We start from the raw sequence: 22,447 nt of genomic DNA on the forward strand, positions 1-22,447 counted from the left end.
CCAGGTCGAAACCAGGACTAAAACCAGGTTGAAACCAGGACTAAACCAGCTCGAAACCAGGACCAAACCAGGACTAAAACCAGGTCGAAACCAGGACTAAACCAGGTCGAAACCAGGACCAAACCAGGAATAAAACCAGGTCTAAACCAGGTCTAAACCAGGTCTAAACCAGGACTAAAATCAAGTCTAAACTAGGTCTAAACCATGTCTAAACCAGGACCAAACCAGGACTAAAATCAAGACTAAAATCAGGAATAAAACCAGGCTGAAACCAGGACCAAACCAGGTCTAAACCAGGACAAAACCAGGAATAAAACCAGGACTAAACCAGGACTAAACCAGGTCTACAACCTGTTATTTCACAATCTGCTGCTGTACTTGTGTCATATGGCTGAAATAAAAGCTACAGGACCAGAAACACACATGAAAACAAAACAAAACAAAAAAAACGAAATATAAAATTCACGCTCTTTCATACAAAACACACAGCATAACTTTTTGGACATGAAAAATGGTTAATGTAGGATCTTAACTACAAAAGTGCAAGATATCAAGTGTGTAAGTAAAAATAAAAATATACTTATTGCCTCAAAACAAAACAAAACAAAAGTGCAATGGCCTCATGACTTTCCTGATGCCAGCCATAGAAACAGCTGGTGTCAGGTCCAGGGCACAGAGCCACATCACTTCCTGCATTTCCATGGAGTTTATTACATTTGGATTTGGACATTTGGACTGAAATAAACCTTTCAAATAAAAATAGCAATGGATGTGCAATTACACAGATCAGGATGCATAATTTGTCATTTATTTGAGAATAACTGCACTTGGAGTGACTTTTTCAACTGTTATGAACACAGACGCTCAGAGCATACGAACATTTTGACTCACTACACTCTTTGGCAAAGTTTGGCCCAATCAAAATGGACGTAGCACATGAGTTTGGCGGAAAACAAAGTTCCTAAAGCAAAGTGGTGTACAATAATGTTGGAAATATGCTCTCCAGCGACTAGGTCAGGAATCAGAATACATAGATCACAGGTGTCAAACATGCGGCCCGGGGCCTTTAAGAGGCTGATTTTCTACTAAAATATTTTAATTATATTTTTCTATTAAAATCTTGTTTTATTTTCTGTGGTGTTTATCACAGCAGCGTCTCCAGCGTCTCTGTACGTGGCCCCTCCCACCAGAGCAGCACAAATGAAGACTTGTCTGTTTCTAAACGCTCTTAAAGGACGATCGTTTTGACTGTTGACCGTGACACCCTCATCAGAAAAATGTCCAACATGAGAAAAGTGGACGCTGAGTGCAGGATTTTACAAGAAAAATTGACTTATTCTTATTTACATACAAGTTCATGTTAAAACATTGTGTTGAAATTACATTTTTCAGGTTTCAAGTTTCAGGTTGTTTCTAATATTATAATATTTTGTAAAAGAAAGAATTCATCAATTAAAAAAGATTTCTGTAATAGATTTGTGTTTCTCTGCACAAATATTTGAACTTATTGTTATTTTTGGGGTTTATATGACATGAGTTTCTGATCCGGCCCCTTTGGGATCAAAGTAGGTTGGATACGGCCCCCGAACCAAAATGAGTTTGACACCCCTGACATAGATGGTTTCCAAGAACCCTGGAAGTGCGAGTTCGGGCACCAGACAATCAGTGAAGAGTCATACATTCACTGTTGTCAACGATTCCTGAGATCGAGGATTTAAAGCCAGAACAAAGAGAATGTTTGATGAATTTTATCAAGGGGAAAGACGTTATTGTCCTTCTTCCTATGGGATTTGGGAAAAGCTAAATATACCAGTTAGTCCCGTTAGCGGCACATTACATACATCAAGACCAAATAACAGCGATTGGTTAAATAAAAAAGTACCCACCTACCATCAATTGAATGAATCCTAATGCTGCAAGGTCAGACGGTTTCCGTGAAGTGAAATGATCTGATGAATCAGGCAATTCTCAGCTTTTCAAGGGAAAAAAAAGTAAGTTTCTATCTTTCATGGCTAGAAAGTTATGCACAGTTATTTAAAACATATTCCCAGGCATCGTATACAATATTGTCGGTCTGAAAGGGTTAAACCTTCTTATCATCATGAAGACCAAACCAAACCAAGTTACAGGTCAGATCTGTGGAGAGGCGACTCTGTTCACAGTCAGAACGCAGTTTTTTCTAGGTATTTTTGAGCTAAAAAACAAACAAACAAAAAAATACGTGTATTTGCATCAATGTAACGTAGAGCTGTTTAATGTCACACTGTGGAACATTCCAGGCAGAACAATGATGTATCCATAGAAACAAGCAGGTGACGGACTCCAGCTGAAAAGTTAGCCATTTTAGAACGCTGTTACTTCCTCAAAAACAGACCTGGAGTTGGGTTTGTTTCATTCACATGTTTGAGTAACACTTTATTATTAGTCTATCTACATTTCCAAAGCTCAAAACGCTCTGTTCCACCTTGTGATGTCATGAAGCGGTAGTTTTCAGTTTAACCTCTGCTTTTTACCAATAGATGTCGGTAATCCCAGGTCAGAAACGGGCCGGGGCGGGGGCACGATGAAGCTAAAATGAGTAAACGTCCAGGAAATTTGTAAATCCACTGATATAATGGAGCAAGCATTTAGACAGGACGTGTTGGAGGAGCAGCTGTGCCTCGGGGACGCTGTTGTGTTGGTGTGAAAGTGGTGTCGGGCCACAGGCTGACGCGGGGGGGGGGGGCGTCCGAGCTGCCCTTGAGCAAACACTGGGCTGGGGTAGGAATTTACGGCGCGGTCCTGGGCAAATAGAACCGTCAACCGTGAAGGATCTTTGACTCTGACGGATATTTGTTGACGTATTGTAAACGTCGTCTTACGTTTTTCCACGCGTTGTTTAAAGGTGAAGCGGTGGAGGGGACGTCAAAACCTTTTCTCTGTGGAGATGTTATTGCTTCATCTGGAATGTCTCACAGTACGGCATTAAACCTTTCTATCTTCTTGTATTTGGTGTGTATGATTACAGCAGAGGGGCCCGGTTAAGCAGAAGTAAACATCAAGGCCAAAAATTCAAGTTAATGCATCTGATATAAAAATGTATTGAACAGATACATATGTACTCTAGTTTATGAAAACTGTTTGACCTTTTTTCTGTACCATTTTTGGTTCAAAAGTTCCATACGTTTTAAACAGACCATGTATGAAACATGGAACAAAAATTATTTCCCAAATTTCAAAGACCTGCAAATCATGTAAATAAATGGATGTATTTCATCATATCTTGTGTTATTCCATCTTTGAACTGTTGATGAAGGGACATGATTTAAAGGTTACCATGACCTTTCTTAATAAAAAATCTCATTACTCAAAAAGTAAGAGGTTTTTCAACCTAATCTTGTACCATATGGTAGAAAACTATATGAAGCAAATATTCAAACCAGTTTGTTAAGGATATGTAAGTGAGAACCAAGAGTTATCACTGTTTGTATTTATTGCCCAAAAAGTGCTGCATATTTCATTCCCTCCGTTACCGACATGAGTTTTTAAATTTTTTGTCAACAACTTGAAAGAATATCACAGGTTTAACTTGACCCTGTTGGAGTGTAACTCTTTCCTACATTCTGATACTTTACTTATTTCAATAGTTCCTCTAGTTTCTGAATAAGAGACATTTGAATGTCAAAAATCTGCCCTGTTTCCCTCCGTTACCACTTGACCGGACCCATATGTAAATGAAGACAGTGATATAAAAAGTTTAACACAAATCTCTACTGCATAAAAATATTGTGGTATTCTTTTCTTTTTTGTCACAAAGGATCACAGGTGTAACTATTTGAGTTTGTGCAAAAACTAAAAGAATGTAAAAATCAGTGTTGGCACTATTTTTTGACATCCCCAACCTCTGATAACCCCAACACAAACAAATAAAATTAAAATGATTTGAAAAATACCAAAATAATCCAGTTCTTTCATTTTTTATGCACACAAATTTGAGACATTTGCTGTCAAAAATGGCATTTAAAAGGTTAAAATTCCAAAATATTATACAGTATTTGGTCTGTATGATTGGGGCAGAAGTAAATGAAGACACTGATATATATATATATAAAAAAAATTGACAAAAATCTGTACTGCGTAAAAATATTGTGGAATTTTTTTTCAATGTAGATTTTTTGTCACGAAGGACCACAGTTGGGGTGCACAAGGGTTAATACCATACTGTGGAACATTCCAGACAAGGCAATAACATTGGCATGGGGACAACCAGGTGGCAGACCCTCTAAAAAAGTTACATAGTGCAGCTTTAAAGTATTAAAGAGTAGTTATCATATACAAAAAGATCCAGAAGTACTTTAGTCTGCCATGTACGATAATTCTCTCTTTTAACCAGACGTCAGGGTGAGTAGATACATTTTCTGACAGAAGCTGTAAAATACTCGTGTTTTGAAATTCCCCGAGGCGTGTGTACACTAAAATGATAAGTCAGCGTGGAGGAGCAGTCAGGGAAAAATGCACGTCATAGTAAAGTGTGTGTGAGTGGCTGGAAAAATACACTTTACAAGACAAATGCATCTTGTTATTATTACAAGGAGCTGCTCCGGCCCAGGCTGCGTCGTATGTCACACTACACCTGCACGCTCTCCCAGCTCACCCATTTTCTCACTGGAGGAATTTCTGGAATCTCTTTGGGTCACACTGGGAGACACTGGACTTTGTGTTGTATAGTTTGACATGATGAAAGTTTGAAGTACATGTATTTACATTTATGTGTAACGTAAAATATGATAGTACCTTATTAATATGAAGTGTACTTTTGTCAATGCGCAGTAGTTGTTGTAAAAATAGAAGTAACAACAGTCGGATTAATAGTAGTAGCAACAGCAGTGGTCGTAGCAGTAGTAATAGTACTACTACTACTACTAGTAGTAGTAATAGTACTACTACTACTAGTAGTAGTAGTAGTAGCAGTAATGCAGTAGTTGTGGTATTAGTAGTACTTTTGTCAATGCACAGTAGTTGTAAAAATAGATCAACAACAGCAGCATTAATAGCTGTAATAGTCGTACTAGCAGTAGTAGTAGCAGTAGTAGTAGTAGTAGTAGTAGTAGTAGTAGTAGTAGTAGTAGTAGTAGTAGTAATAGTAGTAGCAGCAGTAATAGCAATAGTCATAGTATTAACAGTACTTTTGTCAGTGCGCAGTAGTTGTTGTAAAAAATAGAGCTACAATGGCAGGATTAATAGCAGCAGCAACAGCAGCAGTAGTAGTAGTAGTAGTAGAAGTAGTAGTAGTAGTAGTAGTAGTAGTAGTATTTATTTATTAATTTAACCTTTATTTTACCAGGCAAAACATTAAGAACAACTTCTTATTTACAATGTTGGCCTAGTAGCAGTAAGTTGTAGCAGTAATAGCAGTAGTCGTAGTAGTATTACTTTAGTCAGTGCACAGTAGTTGTAAAAACAGCAAAAACAACAGGACTAATAGCAGTGGCAGTAGTAGTAGTAGTAGTAGTAGTAGTAGTAGTAGTAGTAGTAGTAGTAGTAGTAGTAGTAGTAGTAGTAGTAGCAGCAGCAGCAGCAATAGTAGTAGCAGTAATAGCTTTAGTCATTATAGTAGTTGTAGTAGTAGTACCTTTGTCAATATACAATAGTTGCAATAAAAAGAGGATTATTAGCAGTTGCAACAGCAGCAGCAGCAGCAGCAGTAGTAGTCGTAGTAGTAGTAGTAGTAGTAGCAGCAGTGATAGCAGTAGTTGTTGTAGTAGTACCTTTGTTGATGTACGATAGTTGTGGTAAAAAATAAAGTAACAACAGAATAGGATTAATAGCAGTTACAACCATAGTAGTAGTCGTAGCAGCAGCAGCAGTAGTAGTAGTAGCAGTAGTATTAGTAGCAGTAGTAGTAGTAGCAGTGATAGCAGTAGCTGTTGTAGTAGTATCTTTGTCAATGTACAATAGTTGCAGTAAAAATAGAACAATAATAGAGGAGGATTAATAGCAGGTGCAACAGCAGCAGTAGTAGTAGTAGTAGTAGCAGTAATAGTAGTAGTCATAGTAGCAGTAGTAGTACTTTTGTCAATGTCCAGTAGTTGCAGAAAAAAATAGAGCAAAAATGGATTAATAGCAGTTGCAACAGCAGCAGTAGTAGTAGTAGCAGTAGTAAGTAGTCGTGTCTGTCAATATACAGTAATTGCAGTAAAAATAAAGCAATAATACTATGATTCATAGCAGTTGCAACAGCAGTGATAGTAGTAGTAGTAGTAGTAGTACTAATAATAGCTGTGTGGACAGTTTGTGAACTAGTTTAGTTTAGATTATTCGTCACATACACAAATGCACACAGTAGAGTGTGTAGTGAAAGTCTTATGTACCATCCAGCGACAACATAGTGCTCTTTTTTACTACCAGCTTGGTAGTAGTAGTAGTAATAATAGTAGTAGTAGTAGTTTTCTTACCAACAACATTAAGAACAACAAACTATTTCCTAGGATGACTTCATTAGCTCTGAGTGGCCCACAGACTCTTGGACGTACACAGTGAGATTACTTTGCACTGAGCTGATGTGAAATGAACCCGGCGTCCAGTCTGAGCTCTAATCTGTGACTCGGTGTCTCCGGAGCACATACCACACGCAGCACTTGTGACCCGAAGCACTCCCGACTCTTAACGCTACATGTTCTAATTGTCGGCTGCGGCAACGGTCGGCGGCAGCGCTTTACTCAGGGCTAGAATTAAAGCCACTGCGAGGGCACGTCAACGACCAAGCGAGCAAAAGTGAGCAGATGTTTTTCCTGAAGTATTTCCTGTTGTGAGTGGAGAAGGAGAGGGAGGGAGGGAGGGAGGGAGAGGGGGGCAGAGAGGCGGCAGGTTCCTGGAAGAGAGGAGCTTTCCGTCAGTGTCCAGCGAAAAGTCTATCTCATTCTGGTCATTCGTCTTTGCCTGAAATGTTCCGCGATATGGCGTTACACTTTTCTCTCTTGCATATATACCTCGGAAAAGACATTATTATTATGAGCGGGGTCATGTCACCGCAGAAATGAACTTGGGTCACCTGCTTGTCTCCATGGAGTTTGCGTGTTCTCCCCGTGTCTGGGTGGGGTTCCTCTGGGTGCTCCGGTTTCTGCCAACGACCTCCAAAAAACAAGCAATCCTCCATCTTAGACAGTCCTGACCAAGCCCAGCAACGAGATCACGGAGATGGGTCCCCGGGCGCCACGTGTGCTGCCCACTTCTGATGGGTGAAATGCAGAGGACAGTTTCCCTACGGTGATAATAATAAAATCAAAAACTGTTGTTGTCTCCTTAGGCAAGACACTTCGCCCACATTGCCTAGTATGAAAGCGGTGTGTGCGTGAGTGATGTTGGTGATCGGAGGGACCGATGGCGCCGACTGGCATCTCAGCCGCACTTCCGTCAGTCTGTCCGAGGGCAGCTGTGGGTCAAATAGTAGCTTACCATCACCGGGTGTGAAGAATCTATAAAAAAATGATCTGAAAAGGATTTTAGGCTACGTTCAGACTGCAGGGCTTAATGCTCAATTCGGATTTTCTTGTGAAATCCGATGTTTTTGCGAGGTCGTTCACATTTCCAATTAAATGCAACTTGTATGTGATCCCCTGTGTGAACTTTAAACGGCCCGAAAGTGTCCCGCATGTGCACTGGAGACGCGACGACGTCAACCGGAAGTTGTCCAAACATGGACTCGAGCATTGAGCACCTGGATATTTTAAAGTTCCTCTTGTACTGGAGCCACAACATGTACAACTTTACTTGTTTTATGGAGGAGATTGAGAAGGAGAAGGACGAGGTGAGGCAGTGGCAGCGACGTCCGTTGAAAGGAACGTGTGGATGTGGAGACGTAGCCAAGAGTGGTGAGTGGTGATGTGCTTCGCTTCAGTGACACGGAGTTGATTAACAATTTTTGCCTATTTCAGTGCAGAATAGTGACGTTTGTGGCTTGTTGATAACGTGTAGGTGGATGAATGCACTTTGGCCGTTCACACTGAAGTCGCATGTCAAAAGATCAGATATGTATCGGTTTTAGGAGCACATATCCAAGTGTCCTGGGTCGCATTTGAAAAAATCGGATCTGTGTCGTTCAGACTGTCATTAAAAGATCAGATACAGGAACATAGGGGCCAAAAAAATCGGTTTTGAGTCACTTCAGGCTGCAGTCTGAACGCAGCCTTTGTGACATATGTCTGTGAAAAGCCCTATATAAATAAAAACTTACTTACTTACATCATCCTGACAAAAGTGAAGCTGCCAGTCTGCACCGTTAACCTTAGCCACTACCACTCATCACTCACACACACATATACACACACCATATTAGTACTAGGCCGTGTGGGTGAAGTGTCTTGCCTAAGGACACAACAACAGTTTTTGTTACTGGAACTCCCACTGTGGCACCTGGTGTTCCCAACGGTCTCCCATAAGTACTAACCAAACCCAACCGTGCTTACTTTCTGAGATCTGCTTTGGCAAACCGGAATGGCCGCAGTTATGACCTGACCTGAAAACTGTCCCTGAACCCACCATCAAACTTTAATTCCGCAATGTTAAGGAATGTAAGGTTGCATTCACACAAAACTGCGACTAAACCTAGAACAGGACGTAACCAGACTGACATGAGCTAAACTGGACTCAGACCAGCGAGTGTCTGAACACACCCTACTGCTCCAAATCCTTTGATCCCCATGTTCAGGTGAAGATACACAATTACTTCAGACTATTGCAACTGTTTATTTTAACACTATCTGACCAAGAACTGACCGCAACAAAAAGTGGAGTGTTAAAATTGACTCTCACAGAATCAATTTGAACATTTTCTCAGGGTTTATATGAGTCCAGTCTGTTCTAGAGTTAATTTAACATTTTTTGGAAATTTTAATTAAGTAACACTGGACCAAAGTTCCTGTTTAACCCCAAAAATCAAGAGTTATATTAATGTTTTGAGAGTAAATGGATAACACTTTGTAGGGTTATCCTGATATAGCTAAACAACACAGAGAGGTGTTTTATTTTTACACTTTAGTTAATTTAAGATGAAATTCTGTACAAAACTGGTTCAAACTGGTCTTGGTGGGAGGTGCCAAATTAACACTAAAGGAAGTTGAATTAACTCTAGTGGAAGTTGAATTCACTTAAACCATATCAACTCTGGTAAATAACCCCAACTCGAACCCCCATTTAACTTTCACATAATTAAAATAACACTTTTGTGTTACAAAACAACTCAAACAACAATATTTTACCCTGAAATTTAAACTCTCCACTTTTTGCTGTGTAGTTGGAGCTAAAACAGATGAGTTGCTTTGTGCGGTTAAACAAATCTTAGTCCCTCTCACCTTTTTGCTGAAAATCAAACTCCTAAACATAACCTCGAACACTCCTATTAATCAGAGACTCCTGAAAATTTACTCTTTAAATCCAAATTTGTTTTTGTTTTGCTTTTTCAGATGATCTTAAAACTTTTTTTTTTCGGTATTTATCGCTAATGTGTGCACACAGACTGAATATATAAATGGACATAACTAACCCGCTAGCCACCATATAGGAAATGACCATGGGCGCGCTTCCGGCTCCATCGACTCTGGCTCCAATTCACTTTGTATTGAAAAAACCTCGCCCCTCTCTCTGTAACTGCTGCTGTCAGACTCCTCATTTTGGTCTTAAAATGTTCGTATTAACCAACTCTACATGCTCCCATTTTTTATTTTGCGATTTTGTCCGTAAAAATCAGTTCCTATTCCAATAACTTGCAGCCTCGATGAGCTTCATTTGACTGTTGCTGAACGCTACTAATGACCTCACTCGCCTTTATACAGTTTACATTGCATCTCCGTGGTAACTCCCGAACATTCCGCCGCAGCGTACAGGCCGAACACCCCCAGAGTGTATCAAATAAAAATAATAATACTAAAATAGTCTTTGTTCTTCAGATAAGTTTCAAAGAGCTGTCTTCCCCCGACGTCCAAACGCTGATTTCCACAGACACCGCGCTCACTGCTGACAGAGTCTCGGCCCGTCTCCACGTTAAACCTTTATCTCCAGCGCTGCTTATTGGTCTTGGCGCATTAACACAGGCCTGTATTGTTCTATATTATCCTTGACACCACTGGCTCCGAAATGGTTTCCTGAAATGTCACCAAGGTCATTACCATGGCTTTTATCTGCAATAACACGCAAACAAAGGCGGCGCGGCGTTGCCAGATATTATTTTCCCTGTTGCTCGGAGGTGTGACTGGTGAACTGTGCGAGGCCCCGGAGGAATTCAACGCGCAACCAGAATAACAAATTGGGCTGTGAATGGAAGGAATGCATTTTCACAGTGTAATGGGGGAAAGCCTGCTCCAAATCGCATAATAGTCTATTGTTATTATTGTTAAGAGGATCATTCATGTAACTATTCATGGAAATTGGACAAGTAATTCTACTATCCATAATACACTACTGTAATTTTACTCAAATACGGTTTAAAATGCACTATATAACTTTTTGGTTGTGGGTCCGTCACCTGTTTCTATGGATATGTCATTGCCAGTGTTGGGAAGGTGACTTTTAAAATGTATTCCCCTACAGATTACAGATTACATACCCCAAAATGTAGTTTGTAACATAATCCATTAAATTACTAAAGGTGAGTAATGTAATCTGAATATCTTGGATTACTATATTATTGTCATGCTTTTTAAAACGACATGAATGTACCAACCACATCCTGAAAATCCATGTTTGTTTTCTTCGAATTGTCTGTTGAGCCCAAGTCTCCATGAACAGACTTTTGCTTAATGTAGAGAATCAAAGACGAGGATCTGAACATAAGAAGTTCTGTCTGTTAAAAGAAAATAAAAAGTCCAGTCTTTCCTTAACCAGAATAAAAATATTATTGATAGAATGAAATGATTTTTATATGAGAAATGAGACATTTATATGAGTATGTCCACCCTACTGTTAGGTCTCATACTGTTTAGACCTGGTTTAGACCTGGTTTAATTGTAGTTTAGACCTGGTTTAGTCCTGGTTTAGACCTGGTTTAGTCCTAGTTTAGACCTGGTTTAGACCTGGTTTTAGACTGGTTTAGTCCTGGTTTAGACCTGGTTTAGTCCTAGTTTAGACCTGGTTTAGACCTGGTTTTACTCCTAGTTTAGTCCTGGTTTAGACCTGGTTTAGTCCTGGTTTAGACCTGGTTTTACTCCTAGTTTAGTCCTGGTTTAGACCTGGTTTAGTCCTGGTTTAGTCCTAGTTTAGACCTGGTTTAGACCTGGTTTTACTCCTAGTTTAGTCCTGGTTTAGACCTGGTTTAGACCTGATTTAGTCCTGGTTTAATCCTGGTTATTCCTGGTTTAGCCCAAAATGTGAAAACAGGAAAATACCGCCCTGTAATCCATTTATTTCAAGTAACTGTAATCCAATTACCACTCACTGAAACAGTAACTGTAACTGAATACAGTTACTCATAAATTGTACTCTGATTACGTAACACTGGTACATGTAATCTGTTACTCCCCAACACTGGTCATTGCTTTGCCTGGAATGTTCCACAGTATCATATTAAACACTTAAATACTTTACATGTATTCAATTACAGGTGGTTTTATCGCTCAAAAATACCAAGAAAAACAACATTCTGACTGTGAGCGGAGTCGCCTCTCCACAGATCTGACCTGTAACTTGGTCTGGTTTGGTCTCCATGATGATAGAAAGGATTAATGCAATACTGTGAAACATTCCAGACAAAGTAATTACATCATGGAGAAAAGATTTTGATGGAGCCTCCACCAGAAAAGTTACTCAATGCTTATATAACAGGGATATAAACTATAGGATTAAAATAAGATATGCTTCTTTCTACTGTATTTTTCAAACTATAAGAAACTCCAGAGTATATGTTGTACCAACAAAAAAATGCATAATGAAGAAGAAAAAAAACATATATAAGTTGCACTTTTTGGGGGAATTTATTTGATTTATAGTAAAAAAAAAAAAAAAGGCAGTCCTCCTTTTGTGAACATAGAATGTTTTTAACAATTTTGTTCTCTCTCTTTCTCTTTTTTTTGTTTTTTGTTTCTTTCTTTGTTAAATGTGCATGTTCTGAGACTATGGAGACTATATGGTGTGCCTTCATAACTTAGAAAAAAAAGTTCAAATAAATTTAACTCTATATCTAAATATATATACAAAATATACAAATATACAAAACAAATGACATGACATCACACTAGTAGGGATGTATCGATATCCAAATCCCACGATATTTTCACGAAATGCATCTCACGGTACGATACTGATTGCGATATGTTGTGGAGGCGAACTGAATTGTGAATATGCTACTTTTGCCTGTTTTGGTTCTGTCGTAACCCAAAAGAATTAAGATTTAAAAGTGTTTAATAAAATAATTTCTTCATGCTGTCGTGCTGAAATGGAGGTAAGCATTATGGTCTATGTAGTTTCCGCTGCTTTTTTAGTTGATGCTTCACCATAACAATGAATTTAAGAAAAGAGACTTGTTGTTCTATATATTGTGATGACCCATGATATTATTGCAAGACTTTTTCAATATTGTTACATCCTTACACACTAAGCTGCCCTACAAAGGCAAAATACTTCCAGAGTGCGAAACTGAGAAAAATCTAAGTTTCTGTTTTGTCCAGACAAATGTATAATAGGTTTGGGTTCCCACAATTTAACGACTAGTTGCTATAATGAAGAAATATTTGTGTGTGAAAAATACTGAGCTCAAAATTGACCTTTGACCCTTATTTGGCAGTTGCTGTACTCTGCCTTTGTATCATGTGCCAAAAATAAGGAGTCGTGCAAAGGAGCAGAGTACATCAACGGCCAAATAAGGGTCAAAGGTCAGTTTTGAGCTCAGTATCTGTCACGATATTTATTCACATAATAAAGGAGCTCGCAAATACAAACAAAATGACATGAACTCATTTTTGACCAAACATGATGTTACAGAGTTCTGCCTTTGTGTTCCCTAGCAACCATATGGGACACTGGGCCATAACTCTGGAAATAATTATTTGACTAATACAAATGTAAGAATAATGGAAAAAAAAAAAAAAAAAAAAGTTAACATGTCTTAAATTAAGAACATTTGACTTTATTAGAGTCGATTCAACTTGACAAGTCAAAAGTATCTACCAATGGATTCTTACTTTAAGAGCAAAGAGTTGTTGTTTTTCTTATTTTAAGTGTAGCAAGATGTATTTTCATATTTTAAGTACAAAAAGTCTTATTCCACGGGCAGATCATTTCACTTGTCAAGTCGAATCTACACAAATAAAGTCAAATGTTCTGTGAAAGTGAAGTAAATTTACTCAACTCATGATAAAATTTCTTAATTCGAGTCATCTCAACTTTGATTTGGTTTTGTGCAGTGAAAACAAAAAAACTAAACAAAAAACACCTTTACTTTTGTTGAAGACATATTTAAACGATCAGAAAAAAAACAAAACACCTTTAGTTTTGTTGAAAACATATTTAAACAATCAGAAAAAAAAACAAAAAAACAAAACAAAACACCTTTACTTTTGTTGAAGACATATTTAAACAATCAGAAAAAAAAACAAAACAAAACACCTTTACTTTTGTTGAAAACATATTTAAACAATCAGAAAACAAACAAACAAAAAAACGCCTTTACTTTTGTTGAAAACATATTTAAACAATCAGAAAAAAAAAAAAAAAAAAAAAAACACCTTTACTTTTGTTGAAGACATATTTAAACAATCAGAAAAAAACAAACAAAACACCTTTACTTTTGTTTAAGACATATTTAAACAATCAGAAAAAAAAACACCTTTACTTTTGTTGAAGACATATTTAAACAATCAGAAAAAAAAAAAAAAACAAAAAACAAAACACCTTTACTTTTGTTGAAGACATATTTAAACAATCAGAAAAAAAAAACAAAAAAAAAAAAACACCTTTACTTTTGTTGAAGACATATTTAAACAATCAGAAAAAAAAAAAAAAAAAAAAAAACACCTTTACTTTTGTTGAAGACATATTTAAACAATCAGAAAAAAAACAAAAAAAAAAAAAAAACACCTTTACTTTTGTTGAAGACATATTTAAACAATCAGAAAAAAAAAAAAAAAATCTTGTGTGTAAATTTTGCTGAACTTTTGGACAGAATTCTCCCTAACTTTCTGTAATTTTCATCATATTCTCCAACTTTTCTCTGCAAACTGCTTCTTGATTGTTGTAAAACTATAATTTATATTTATAACAGGTATTAGCCCGTCAAATTAAGTAGAAACGAGTGAATCGTCAAAACCTCAAATAACAAAACACATTAGCGCAGAGACTTTCGGGTGGTCAAAAGGGAAAAACAAAACAAACATCAATGTGATTTTCTTGGAGCCTAGAGGTCAAAGGTCATTTAGCCTAGAGCCAACACAAACAATAAAATCCGGCCTTATCAGCAGAGCGGCGATAAAACAAGCCATAAAAACGTCAGATACAAATCAACACTGACACGGTGAGAAAATAGCCTACGAAATGTGTTAAAGGTCTTATATTACAAAACAGAATGAACTATAGTGAAGTTTAAGACATGGTATAATTAGGGCCCGACCAATATATCGGTTATCGGCCTAAATCTTGCCGATCTGGGTCGATAGTCCACATGGGCATACACCTCGTTACAAAGCTTAGACTCTCTGTATTCTGCCCAATTCAATCCAAATACAGAGAGATAAATGTCCTAATATGCGGCGCTGCATCAATATTTATCTGCAGAGTCATTTGTCTGTGTGCGTGTGACGCCGTACTGCCCCTGAACGCGTCCCCAGAGTCACATCACTCACGTGCTCTTGTTTATAAGATCCATGTGCACAACACTGAGGCGCTGGCTTTAAACTTTAAAACTCTTGTGTCTGATCCACAATACTGACTATAAATAAAAATGAACTTCAGCTCAGTTTAGGCCAGCAGCAAAACTACTGCTTGTTTTGAATCAAACTTATTAATGCAGACTTGTGATCTGAGAGGAGCCGATGAGCGGTGAGTGTTGCAGATGTGTTGGTTTTGAACATTGTTGGGAGTAATGTGTTATTAAAGTAACAAATTACTGTAATGCGTTGCTTTTTGCTGTAATACAGTAATGTGGCATTACAGGGAAATAAATGGTAATATTTTACTCGGTACAAATGTTACTAATGCGTGTTACAATGCATTTTTAACCTGGATCGAAGTGGTGGGTTTTTCGTTTTTCTTCATACAAATTCGCTAAAATCACCGCGATATCAGCAGCGGTGAAACTACATCATTATGGTTCTGAATGTCGGAACGGGCCGGGAGTTGCGCCCACGTAGACTGTCAGGTAACCGCGGGCGAAAGGACCAGCGCAGAACTCCATGGGGCTAATTGCAGCTGATGTCCAATCACACTTTGCGGACACCTGCTCCATGGATTTGTGGTTCTCTTAGGGGCGGTTCTAGATTCCAAGCCCTTGTCCAAGATTAGTCCTGGTTTGGTCCTGGTTTAGACCTGCTTTAGACCTGGTTTAGACTTGGTTTAGACCTGGTTAAGACCTGGTTTAGACCTGGTTGTGACCTGGTTTTGACCTGGTTTAGTCTTGGTTTAGACCTGGTATAGTCCTGGTTTAGACCTGATTCAGTTCTGGTTTAGACCTGGTTCAGTTCTGGTTTAGACCTGGTTTAGTCCTGGTTCAGTTCTGGTTTAGACCTGGTTTAGATCTGGTTTAGTCCTGGTTCATTCCTGGTTTAGACCTGCTTTAGTCCTGGTTTAGACCTTGTATAGTCCTGGTTCAGTCATGGTTCAGCTCTGGTTTAGTCCTAGTTTAGACCTGGTTCAGTTCTGGTTTAGACTTGGTTTAGACCTGGTTCAGTCCTGGTTTAGTCCTGGTTCAGTTCTGGTTTAGTCCTAGTTTAGTCCTGGTTCAGTTCTGGTTTAGTCCTGGTTTAGTCTTGATTCAGTTCTGGTTTAAACCTGGTTTAGTCCTGGTTCAGTTCTGGTTTAGTCCTGGTTTAGTCCTGATTCAGTTCTGGTTTAGACCTGCTTTAGTCCTGGTTTAGACCTGGTATAGTCCTGGTTCAGTCCTGGTTCAGTTCTGGTTTAGTCCTGATTCAGTTCTGGTTTAGACCTGCTTTAGTCCTGGTTCAGTTCTGGTTTAAACCTGGTTTAGTCCTGGTTCAGTTCTGGTTTAGACCTGCTTTAGTCCTGGTTCAGTTCTGGTTTAAACCTGGTTTAGTCCTGGTTCAGTTCTGGTTTAGACCTGCTTTAGTCCTGGTTCAGTTCTGGTTTAAACCTGGTTTAGTCCTGGTTTCAGTTTCTGGTTTAGTCCTGGTTTAGTCCTGATTCAGTTCTGGTTTAAACCTGGTTTAGTCCTGGTTCAGTTCTGGTTTAACCTGCTTTAGTCCTGGTTCAGTTCTGGTTTAAACCTGGTTTAGTCCTGGTTCAGTTCTGGTTTAGTCCTAGTAGTTTCTTTACTGGCTAAAATGTCATACAAAAATGCCGTTATGCCGACCCACTGTCTTTAAATATGACATGAAGAGGCAGAATAACAATAAATGTCGCCTAGATACACCCAATATAAAACCCAGTAAAGCCAAACCAAGATTTTATAATCAGCTGAAGATTTACAGTGAATTTGTACATCACTAAACATTTATCGGCTTTTATATTGACTGTCGGCACCTCCAACTACAATTTTATCCATATCGGCCACAAAAAAATCCATATCGGTCTTGCCCTAGTTATAAAAAACAGACCTGGAGTTGTGTTTTTGTTTCATTCACGCATGTTTGATTAATCCTGGTGTATTAATCCGTCTGCGTCTCAAAAGCTCAAAGGTAAAGGTAAAGCTCCAGGTGTGTGTTTGCGAAACGTTCTAACCTAGATCAGAAAATATCGTAACATTGCCCCTTTAAAGCCAATGTGGAAACTTGTTCTTAAACATATTTGCTAATGACTGGCTGTGCTGCTAACCTCTGGGCTTTTCCTGGTTCTGCTCACAGCGGTCACAGGCTGTAAATGAGTCTTTTGTCATTTTATTAACATTAGTTTGACTTATGGTATGTTTTAATCCTTTTTGGTTTAGTCTAGTCTCGGATTAGTCCTCGTTCGTATTAGTTCTTGTCACAGTGGAGAGTTTTAAATCTCGTCTGAAGACCCACTTTTATTCTCTGGCTTTTAACACCGCGTGAGTTGTGTGGTCCTCTGTGTCTTTTATTTATTTTTATGTGTTTTTATTGGTTTTACTGATTTAATTTATTTATTGGTTTATTTATTTCTATTCTATGATATAGTTTTATTTTTATTTTACTGGTTTTATATTATTTTACTAGTTTTATTACTTTAAGACTAGTATTATTTTAGTAATTTACTTTATCATCTTATTGTTGTTATTTTTTATGTATTTGTGCAGCACTTTGGAAACAGTTTGTTTGTGAAATGTGCTATATAAATAAAGTGGATTGGATTGGATTGTCCATTCTTTGCTTTAACGGGCTGATGTTACGCTATTTTCTGATCCGTGTTATAATATCGCAAAAAATACCGTACCAGGAGTTGCGTTTTGTTTCATTCACACTAGTCCAAAGAGGTTCATTTGTTCTTCTGATAATTTATGTTATTAGGTTCTTTTTTCAGCCCAAGAGTTTGTTTTTTCAGCTGACCACGATCATGTTTTGGGGTTGAATAATGGCACCGCTTTCTGAATTAAACTTATAATAATTTTTATTCAGAATTTAATAATTTTTATTCAGAATTAAAGCTCTCAAGTTTTGATTTCCTCTATTCAAGTCTTTGGCAAGATCTAGCTGATGGTGTTTGTTTAGTCCAGATGTAATCTTGATCCAGATTCGGTGCTTATTCAGGCGTTATATAATTGCTATGAATGTTGATTTAATTATTAGTCCTGCAGGTATTTCCGTCCTAGTTTAGTCCAGTTCAGTCTGACCCCACTTTACCCAATGGTTTAAACTTGAGCTGGTCTCTATTTGGCCTCACTTTAGCTCCTGTAAGGTTCATTTTAAAGATGCACACTGTAATTTTTCAAGTGGAGTGTATGGCATTTAACATGTTTTCTCTATGGAGACAAGCAGCCGGCAACAGCAGACCAAATTACAGGTCAGATCTGTGGTGAGGTGAGGCCGCTCTCAACAAGAATACACGTTTTAACAATTAAACCATCGTATTGCAAAATAGATGTTAATAGACGTTTAATGTCATACTGTGAAACTTTACAGCCAAAGAAAATATAACTAATTCCGTCACCAGAAATGTCACATATTGATACTTTGCCCTGACATTCCTTTGGGGGGTCTGCATGCTTGTCTATGGCGGGATGTTCAGCAGTTACAACGATAACACAGTGCACGCATTAGCAAACTCTGACAAGTCTGATAAGTTTTAAGATACAAAATGGATTCAAACAGCACATTTTCAGGAGTCTGTGATCAATACAAGCGTTCATGTTTCTGTTTAGGGGTTTGATTTTTAACTAAAAGGGTGAGAGTGAGTTTATTTGACAGTTTAAAGTACATCTATTATGCCAAATTGACTTTTTTGTGGTTTTAATCATTTTGTAGCTGTTCCCCGTTCTCATTTACCCTCTGGAAATTGTGTTTGGAGTGATTCGTGCATGTTTGAGTCATCTTTAATCGCTTATTTTCAAGACGCGATTTTGCAGATCATGCCCCAGGGTAGCGTAGTCATTTTGGTACTAATGAAAAAAAAAAAAAAAATCATGATGTGCTGTCCATTGAGTCACCAGTGTTATGGAACTGTTGGTGGTGATATGTCAACACGGGGCGATGTTGACGTCTTATTTCTTTAATTAAATCATTTTAAGATGACTATTGTGATTTAAAATGTGTAAATATTAACATAATGATTCACGGGTGTTGTACATTTTAACTATATCGCAGGCTCAAGCACAATATGTGATCTTTAAAAGGACAGTCCGCAATTTTGGACATAGGATTTCATTTTCATGAGCCAGAGTGTTGGAGACGTGTGGAAACACTTTTTAAAATATTCCATCCAGTGCTTGTATTTGCAGAGGTCGCTGGTGCTAGGCTAGTGCATGTCAATGGCCATAGTTAGCCTGCCACTAAGGGTCTGTTTACATGAGAACGCTTGCGGGTAAAAATGACAAAATGGTATATCGTAAGTGCTTTTTGTTTAGACAGTGACGGGGTTTTGGGGGCTTAAAAACACAGAAATCTGAAACCACCCTCCAGAGTGGAAAAGTTGAATACTCTCCTCTCCGCCGTAGCGTTTCCGTGTACACTGCCCAAGACGCAAAACTCTGGTCAGATCTGCTCACGTCGCGTACGCGTTTACGTCACATAGAGTACATAACCACCCAGCATCACCACCTAGTCACCTGACACGCGTACACGATCGAAATCCACACACTCGGGTGCACTGTGGAGTGGGTAAGACTGTTTTTAGGCTACATTTATATGATGATGGTCTGAACAGAAGACGCAAAAATCTTTTTTCCATGTTTAGACAAGTGCATACGGTGACACACACGATTTATATGTGAGCAGCAGCAGCGAGTTGTACTTCCTGACAGAAAGCTTGGCAGTAACGGACTGACCACCTAGCACCTACCTTACTGGCAAAGTAAAATTCCACTGCTGCTGAGAAAATAGTCTCTCAGCATGCAACGATTCATGCGATGCAAGGTTAGATTTACCTCAAACATTATTCTATCAACACAGACATTCACATGGACAGTCTGGAGTAATAATACATTTGCTTCGGGTGCTTTGTGGAGTGGGTAAGACGGTTTTTAGTGGCAGGCTAACTATGGCCATTGACATGCACTAGCCTAGCACCAGCGACCTCTGCAAATACAAGGACTGGATGGGATATTTTAAAAAGCGTCTCCACACGTCTCAAATACTCTGGCTCGCTAGGAAATGAGCTCCTATGTCCAAAAGATTGGGTCAAAACAAAGCTCAGATTAAAGTCTAACATCAGCTGCAAAGTATCAATAGTGTACGATTTCTGAGGTGGAGCATTTTGTAAAGACTCTGGACATGTTCATCACTAATATTGACAGGTTCTATTTAAGCCTGCAGCGTTTAACATTTCAGAGTGAACAGATAATGGGCTCCTGTCACAGTGATCGGGTCAAGCTGTCAGAGTCTAAGTGCCCTTCTATGGAGATAAATGAGTGTAAATACAGTTGTACATGGAAAAGTTTAAAAGAGAAAATGACAGATGATTAACACTGCCTTGGAGTCAAAACAGAGCGGTTTGTTTTTGACTTGGTTTGGAATATACACTGCTAGTCGAAGGTTTGAACACACCATTTCAATCAGTTTTTTTTCCAAACGTTTGACTGGAAGTGTCTGAGTTTCTTGAAAGTTTTTGAAAAGTTGTTGAAATGTTTCTGTACTGTGACCAGGTACTGTTCTGTTTAAAGTCAGTGTACCTCATTTCTACTCTTAAAAGGAAAAAAAAAGTACGATGGTTTGCAGTGAATTCCCAGCATCCTCATTATTTACTACCACTTTTCTCAACTTACAGAGTACAAATGTTATTGAGAGGTAATAATAAAACAGACTAGTAATACCAATTAGAGGTAATGCTCACAACTATCATGCACACCACAAACTTCCTGATTTTCAGACAATAAACCGCTTTATAATTAGAACAAACAGTACAGAGTGGACTTAGGCTACGTTCAACTGCAGCCTGAAGTGACCCAAATCTGATTTTTTCTCCCCTATGCTCCTGTATCTGATCTTTTAATGACAGTCTGAACCGCACCGATCCGATTTTTTCAATTGACGTGCGACTTCAGTCTGAACGGCCAGGTCACATTCATCCCACCTACACGTCAGGCTTGGAGAGAAAGCGAGGTTGGCGAGTTCATTAGTATTTGGTAGGATCGCCGTTTTCAGAACAAAGTGGCCAAATTATCGGAACTGGGTGTTTTTTTTTTTTTTAAATGATTGCCAAAAAAAATGTCCGAGCGCGGCTACAGTCGGTCCTGGCTCCGATGTCAATGAAAAATAGAAAGTCTGTGAGCCAAATACAAGGAGGATAAAGACTCAAACAAATGAAGCAGCCTTGGACGTGTAACTTGTCTGTTTTACCAAGAACTGGACCGGATTTTGGGAGAAAAGCCCAGCGTTTAGGCGACTCTCGTAAACACTGAGCACACTCGCTGCGGTTGACGTCGTCGTGTCCTCCAGTGCGCATGCTGGACACTTTTGGGGCGTTTAAAGTTCACACTGGAGATCACATACAAGTCACATTTAATTGGAAATGTGAACGACCTCGCAAAAAAATTGGATTCCACAAAAAAATCTGAATTTAGTATTAAGCCCCATGGTCTGGACTAGAGCCCGACCGATATGGATTTTGCTGTGGCCGATATGAAATCGATATAATGGAAGTTGGAGCTGCCGATAACCGATATAATCGCCGATATATTTAGTGATGTAAAAATTCACTGTAAATGTTGAATTGTTTAAAAAACTTAGGTTTGGCTCTGGTGGATTTTAAATTGAGTTTATTTAGGCAACATTTATTGTTATTCTGCCTCTTTACATCATATTTACAGACAGTAGGTTGGTTTAATGGCATTTTTGCATCACATTCTAGACACTAGTGATGGGTATTCCAGTTCTTTTTAGAGAACCGGCTCTTTTGGCTCGGCTCACTAAAAGCTGCTGGTTCTTTTGGCTCCCAAGTGGCTCTTCAGATTGTTTTGTTGCAAGCAGGACTAAAGCAGGACTGAATCAGGACTGAACCAGGTCTAAACCAGGACTGAAAAAGGACTAAACCGGGACTTATTTATTTTATGCTAAACTACAGTCAAATATGCTCGATTTTTATTATTTTTTTAATCCTACGTACACGCAAATTTCTCAAAGTTTCGTTTTTAGCCGCTGCCGCTGTCAAACCACGAGTCTGCACGCGGCGTGAAGAGAAAAAAAGTGAGAGAAAGAGAAAACACGGCTCCCAATAAGGATCAGGCTCCCGTCGTTCCCTTCAAAGAGCCGGTTCTAAGAGTCATTTCGTTCGCGACGGACCCATAACTAGTAAAGAAAGTAGCGCTATTAGCCTTTAGCCGTAAATACGTGCGCGCCGCGGTAATTAATTATATGCGCAAATGTCATAATTCACATGTCTGTTCACAGCTCATTTACATATCAGTGCAGGTCCAGTAGCAAATATACGGCCAATATAGTCACTTTAGAACAGACCAATAGAAAACAGTCTGTTTATGTGCGGGAGCTACAGCAGCTAACCCATAACAAATGACAAAAACTAGCTTCAGAGTCGACATATTTCCAACACTCACCGCTCATACAGGCTCCTCCTCACATCACAAATCTGCACTAATAAATGTCCTTTTAATCCAGACTCAAACCGATTGTCCGTAAAAAGAAAATAATCTCAGTGTTTGGATCTGTGTCTGCAGGTGTAAACAAACACACGTGAGTGACGCGACTCT

General features: G+C 38.6%; 1 protein-coding gene across 1 annotated transcript in view; it reads left to right on the forward strand.

Annotated features, from left to right (window-relative positions):
- The window catches only part of pdlim4 (PDZ and LIM domain 4), a 175,602-nt gene that overhangs the window by 15,368 nt on the left and 137,787 nt on the right, over positions 1-22,447 (forward strand). The gene's annotated exons all lie outside the window — the stretch shown is intronic.

This window comes from Boleophthalmus pectinirostris, unplaced genomic scaffold, assembly GCF_026225935.1.
Source record: "Boleophthalmus pectinirostris isolate CB_2022bp ecotype Guang Dong unplaced genomic scaffold, ASM2622593v1 HiC_scaffold_12, whole genome shotgun sequence".
NCBI classification, from domain to species: Eukaryota; Metazoa; Chordata; class Actinopteri; order Gobiiformes; family Gobiidae; genus Boleophthalmus; species Boleophthalmus pectinirostris.